Source organism: Podarcis melisellensis (assembly GCF_964234715.1).
Source record: "Podarcis melisellensis genome assembly, chromosome: 11".
Taxonomy (NCBI): domain Eukaryota; kingdom Metazoa; phylum Chordata; class Lepidosauria; order Squamata; family Lacertidae; genus Podarcis; species Podarcis melisellensis.
Genome location: NC_138543.1, coordinates 17,105,038 through 17,111,037, shown reverse-complemented (window position 1 = coordinate 17,111,037; position 6,000 = coordinate 17,105,038). Strand labels below are relative to the sequence as shown.

The 6,000-nt window shown below is 40.0% G+C and overlaps 1 long non-coding RNA gene across 1 annotated transcript in view; it reads right to left on the bottom strand.

The window, feature by feature from the left end:
- Positions 1–1,707: 1,707 nt before the first annotated feature.
- LOC309380733 overlaps positions 1,708–6,000 on the bottom strand; it is a 38,375-nt gene continuing 34,082 nt past the window's right edge. Inside the window, exon 4 of the long non-coding RNA XR_014173089.1 lies at positions 1,708–1,858. This is a non-coding gene — a long non-coding RNA (uncharacterized lncRNA). The remainder of the gene's footprint in view (positions 1,859–6,000) is intronic.

Genomic DNA, 6,000 nt, shown 5'->3' with positions numbered 1-6,000 from the left:
TATACAGTTTGTTTTACAAGTATACGGCCCGTTTATTTAGCCAACAGCATTCCATTCTTTACATTGTATTGAGAATTTAGAGCTACTACTTTGAGGCAGAATCTTTCTGCAAATGCTTAAATCCCAAATAAACAGTAAATCTCTCAGCTCTGGGAGCCTTATACCCATTTGTTGTATCTACAGTCTGGGTCTAAGCATTTGAATCAATTTACTCTTTGATTGGACTTTGCCAGCAGCACTGAAGGATCATTGCTGGTGGATTGTGATTTTTACCAATTAGGACGCTGCCATAAGTTTGATTTCCCCCTCTTTATATTTCCATCGTATTGACATATTGTGTTTTGACTGTCCTGTGACATTTTTATGCTGTTATATTTTGTATTGGTGTGCTACATAGAATAAAAGGTATTGGATTTAATGGTCTTGTTCCATAATCATTTTTCTGGTTTTCCAGTTGAGGTGATTCTTTAATGTCACAGCTATTTGTCTATCTCATACCATTGTTGAACAAGTAAAAAAAAATGGTTCTACTTTAGGACCAGTCTATACTTAAAACAAAATGAAGTTTATCTGGATCTCAGACATTTCCTGGGATTAAGCAGCTGGTTGAAAAGAAGAAGTTACACTCCCAGATTAAAGAAGGACAACAAGGAACTGGGATCAGATGCAAGCCTAATTCCCAACTCTGACACCTTATTTCTGCACATTGCTATTGTTTTTTTAAAAATTCATTTTTAATGAAGATTTTCTTGTGTTATGTAATAAACAAATAAACAAGGGTCTCTAATTTCTTTTTTTCTTTTTTAAAAATATTTTTATTTTCCAATATTTTTTTAAAAAATAACAACACTTTTACATTCAATTATACACCAAATGCATCTTGTTTGACTTCCTCGCCCTGGCTTCCAAATTCAATCATTCATCATCTTGCATATCATTATTTTTTCCTCTGTAATTTTCAAATCTTTATAATTAATACGTTGCCTGTATTTAACACATCATAAATGTTACAACAGCCCTGCTAATGAAGGATCTCCACTTTCAGTTCATAGAGTCTTTTTCAGAGTTTGTCAAATGTCCCGGACATCTTGCAGTTGGAGGGAAAGAAAGGGGAAAGAAATAGGGGCAGGTAGGGGTATTGCATAGTGTTAGTGTGAGCCAGTGTGGTGTAGTGGTTAAGAGAGGTGGACTCGTAATCTGATGAACCGGGTTCACGTCTCTGCTCCTCCACATGCAGCTGCTGGGTGACCTTGGGCTAGTCACACTTCTCTGAAGTCTCTCAGCTCCATTCACCTCACAGAGTGTTTGTTGGGGGGGAGGAAGGGAAAGGAGAATGTTAGCCGCTTTGAGACTCCTTTGGGTAGTGATAAAACAGGGTATCAAATCCAAACTCTTCTTCTTCTTCTTCTTCTTCTTCTTCTTCTTCTTCTTCTTCTTCTTCTTCTTCTTCTTAGTGTGGGGGTGGGTTCTTTATATATTTATCTTTATTAGCATTGCAAGGGATTAGAGGTTCAAGAGTTTGCTTGGTTGTGCTCAGTTGGTTGCAGTGTGTGTGTGTGCGCGCACACGCGTGCACCAAAGTTCAATCCTTTTAGATATCAAGATGGAACGTGTGCAAAGGAGAGCAACCAAGACGATCAAACCGAGCCTTATAAGGATTGGTTGAGGGAGCTGGGTATGTTTGGCCTAGAAAAGAGGAGACTGAGAGGAGATATGATAGCTGTCTTCAAATATCTCAAAGGCTGTTACATGGAAGATGGTTGATAGATGGATCCAGGTTGGTCTTCCTCCTGCCATGATGTTCTCCCTGGGAGATGCAGCTTCTTGGTGGTCTTTGCCCTCTGGTAAGAATGTCCTCCTATTAAACAGAGAAAGTTTCTCATTGCTTCTAACTGATCTGAAGCAATTGATTTTGAAGCACACATTTTGTGATTCTAGTAGAGCGAGCTAGTTTTCTCCTGCTCTGGAGGGCAGGACTTGGAACCAATGGCTTCAAGTTACAAAAAAGGAGATTCCGACTAAACATCACGAAGAACCTTCTAACAGTAAGAGCTGTTCGACAGAGGAACGGTCTCCCTCGGGAGGTTGTGGGCTGTCCTTCCTTGGAGATTTTTAAGGAGAGGTTGGATGGCCATCTGTCATGGATGCTTGAGCTGAGATCCTGCACTGCAGGGGGTTGGACTAGATTGCCCTTGGGGTCCCTTCCAGCTCTATGATTCTATTATCCTATGACACGCATCTCTTGCTCCATAGCATCTGAATCTGGATTGTACAATCTACGGTCAAAGCTACATTGACATAACAAAGCCCTGAACAACTTGGGCCTGCCAGAGTCCATATATTCCAGCCCAATCACTGTAACCCCATGTTACAGAGGCCTAAGCAGCCCCCACTAAAAGTTGGGCATTTATTGTTTCCGGTCACATGATGTAGATCATTCTTCCAGCAGAGCAGAGAGGTATCCTCGCTGCTAATGTTCAGGCATCCGTTATAGACTTTTTTATTCCAACAGACCTATTCAGCTACTTAAACATTTTTAGATGCGCCAGTCATTTTTATGATTATTCTGTATTGCTTTAATGATGCTTTATGTTTTCTGTGTTTGTGGAGCATGTGGTACACCACCCTGGCATTTGGTAGGAAGAGCAGTCTATAAATCTTTATAAAAAATAAATAGAGGGAGCCCTGTAATATGCATTTATATTAGCCCATCCCATTTGGAGTGCATTCTGTCGGGGGAAATGAATGACCACTTGTGCCTTTTCCTAAATAATAAAAGACCATCATTTATTCCATGGCTTGTGCTATTTCCTAAATCGGAGAAGACAGTCATTATCCTCATGCAAATTAAATTCGTCTGTTTTATATTGCTGGAGTGTTTTTCTGGTGTGTTTGCTTACGCATTCCACTCATGTATTCTGCTTTATTTCACCTTGTTCTGTTGTGATGTTTTTAACTTGACATGTGTCCCCCCCCCCCGCCTCCGGCTTTCGCTTTATGCTAAATGCATGCCTCCATAGTCTTTCTTTCTTTCTCTTTTTTTCATTTGCTTGCTAATGCCTACTGCAGAAATATTTTGTACCTGCAGTTCCTCACTTGAATTGGAAGAACAATTAATAGAAGAATGTGGGAATGAGAAAGCACTGATGCCCATAAGTGCTAATGACTTCTCGGAGTATTTGAAATAGTCCTAAGGTCAAGATAAGCATTAGCAGAGTAATGGACTGAGATTAGCTCCATTTCTGGCTCAGTCCCAGTGCAGAAATTGCTGTGTTAGACTTAAAGGACTCCAGTGTTTGTTCTATAGAGGGCTAAAGAAGGGCAATCTATGTTGAGGGGGGGGAATCCTTGCTCATTTATAGGATCAAAGTAGGTGGAGAAAGGTTTGGAAGAGTGCCAAGAGTTCTGGTTTTCTCTGCAAGCAGAAAAGTACGCTGAAATTCAGAGGAAGGAAATAAGCTTTGCTTTTGAATAAGCAAGCTTGTTTCGGGACTCTAGGGGGCAGTAGCCCACAACAGGACAAAGGGCCCAAAAGGTTTTACGAAAAATGATCTACTGCTTCTTTCCACTGGTATTTTAAGATGCATGTGCACACATTAAGAGGGACTTTGGAATCCCAGCACATCAATGTGTCAGATGGGTAAGAAGTGTGTTCTTCAAATAATTGAAATAGAGTGTGGGTTTGTTCAAAGAGGATCAGATGTAGGCCAAAGTGAAATCACGAATGCAGCTGGATTGGTTTAGTTATTGAAGGTAATTATTAATTGTTAAAGTTATTTTCCAATTGAAAGGAGAGGGAATGCAGTCAAGAATTAAAGGTCTTAAAGCCCCGGGAAAGGAGGGGAAGGATTGAAGAAGGGGGTGGGGTGGGGAATCAAAGGCAGATCAAGTAAATAAAATGTTTTAAGAACAAGGAAGAATAGAGAGAACAGAAAAACAGGTGAAGAAAAAAAGGAAGGGGGGAGAAATTTAATGCAGGTCACTTTTTAATGGAATCCTACTTAATTTGCAATTTCTGAGAAAGCATCAGCCAAGACACAGGTTTCTTGTGAAATTCACACTTCTCTGAATTTTGCAATGCAGTTCTTTCCAACCAATAAAATCTATACAAAAATGTTTATATTAGGTAACAGTGTGCATGTAAATTCATTGGTTAGTGAAAATAACTTACACAAATGCATATTGGATGACATTGGTTTTTTCAGGGACTCTTTTTACAAAATTGTAAACTGATGCAGAAATGTGGTGAACTTAATCTTTTTTTGGGGGGAGGGGTAATAGAAACTGAAAGTAGCAAAAATCAAAAGATTTGGCCATCTCTCATAATGGTTGGACTATGTGAGATGGTGACAATTGTACTTCACTGAACTTCTCGTTTTGTCATTACATCCAATTATGTATATCACTTGTACTGCCGAACCATGAAGTGTAAACAGAGTTCTTGTAAACTCTTGTTATCATATTGTTGATCAGATGAGTCTTTTCATCAATGTGATAAGAGTTGTAAATTTTGCACTATGTGAACCACCCTAAGCTCTATAGGTAAAGTGTGGTATACAAATTCACATAATGATGATGTTGATGATGATGCTGATGAAATTAATATTCACCTGTAGACTTTACCTCCTGTCCCACCAACCACCACCACTTGGGATTCAGTATTTATTTATTCAATCCCCAGCATATCTAGGTAGGGCTGGAGCAAAACACTGAAACCCTAGAAAACCATTGTCCATCAGTATAGACAATGGTGAGCAAGATGAGCCAATGATCTGACTCCACATAAGGAACCTTCCTATGATCGGTGTTTTATTTGGCCTCAACAAAGAGGAGAAAAGCACACATCAGAAAACACTCTGGCTGCCACATTGTGCACCAGTTTGCAGCTCAAGGGCAGCCCCACAGAGAGTGCACCGCAGTAGTCTAAATCTGGTCTTTCATTCCCCCCCAGGCAAAAGTTCAGGACTTCCACAATTTTTATTTAGCATTTACAATGCATGGACTGATGGCACTGATAACAGAGTTTAGGCTAAATCTCGATGCAAATATCCACACGCAAACACACAAACAAACACTGCTCCAGCCCAGTGCCATTAAAATCATGTGCTCCAAAGACAGCACAAGCCTGCAGTAATTCACATTTGTTTTTTATTTATCCGCTTTCTGCTTGAAGGCTTCTGTAGGACCCAATGATGTATAACTATGAGCTGCATGAGTATATTTTATTCAGACCCATCGTTCAACAAGAGGAGAAAAGGCGTGACAGACCAAAAAAATGTAGCGCTGTTAACAAGAGCTTCTTCTAACTTTCAAAACACGCCATGGCAGGCATCCCTTCACTTTCTGGGCAAATAGCACATGGTACCGTGAGACATTAGGTTTTTAAAAGTGAAGTTAAACTGATAAATTAGACCTCATTTATTGAACAGCAGTTACAGCCAATTGCCCAGGGAGTCGTTTGACACCTCTGAAGACCCTGCTAACTTAATTGGTGATAGTTTGGGGGCTGAAGGAAGCATTTAAGCCCATAGCAGCAGGACACCGTGCAGCATGAAAATGGAGAAGACAAGCATTCGCACTGACAAGGGGAGTCATATATAGATTTTTGTGTCCATTGTTTTCGCTTATTTGTGTGTGTGCTTTACTCAGTCAATCAAATATAATTGACACCACTGGGTTCTGTTGTTTTGTGGATGACAGGAGCTAATGCAAGGCGAAAAAGCTGGAACTAAACTTCCCCCTGAAAGGCTGCGGAAAGGTTTTTCCGCCGGGCCTGTGACATTTTTTGCTCAATTGTATTAATTGATGTAGTGACAAGGCAGTTGGAAAGATGATGGATACTGATCACTACACCCTTTTTTATATAAAAAATATAAGGCTGGGGGATGATAGCTCAGGATTAACATAAACTCTGGTTATGTGCAAGTACGGGAAATGTATTCAGGGAGAACCAAGGCCAAGGAAGAATGAAGACAGAATTTCGAAACACATATCTGAGAA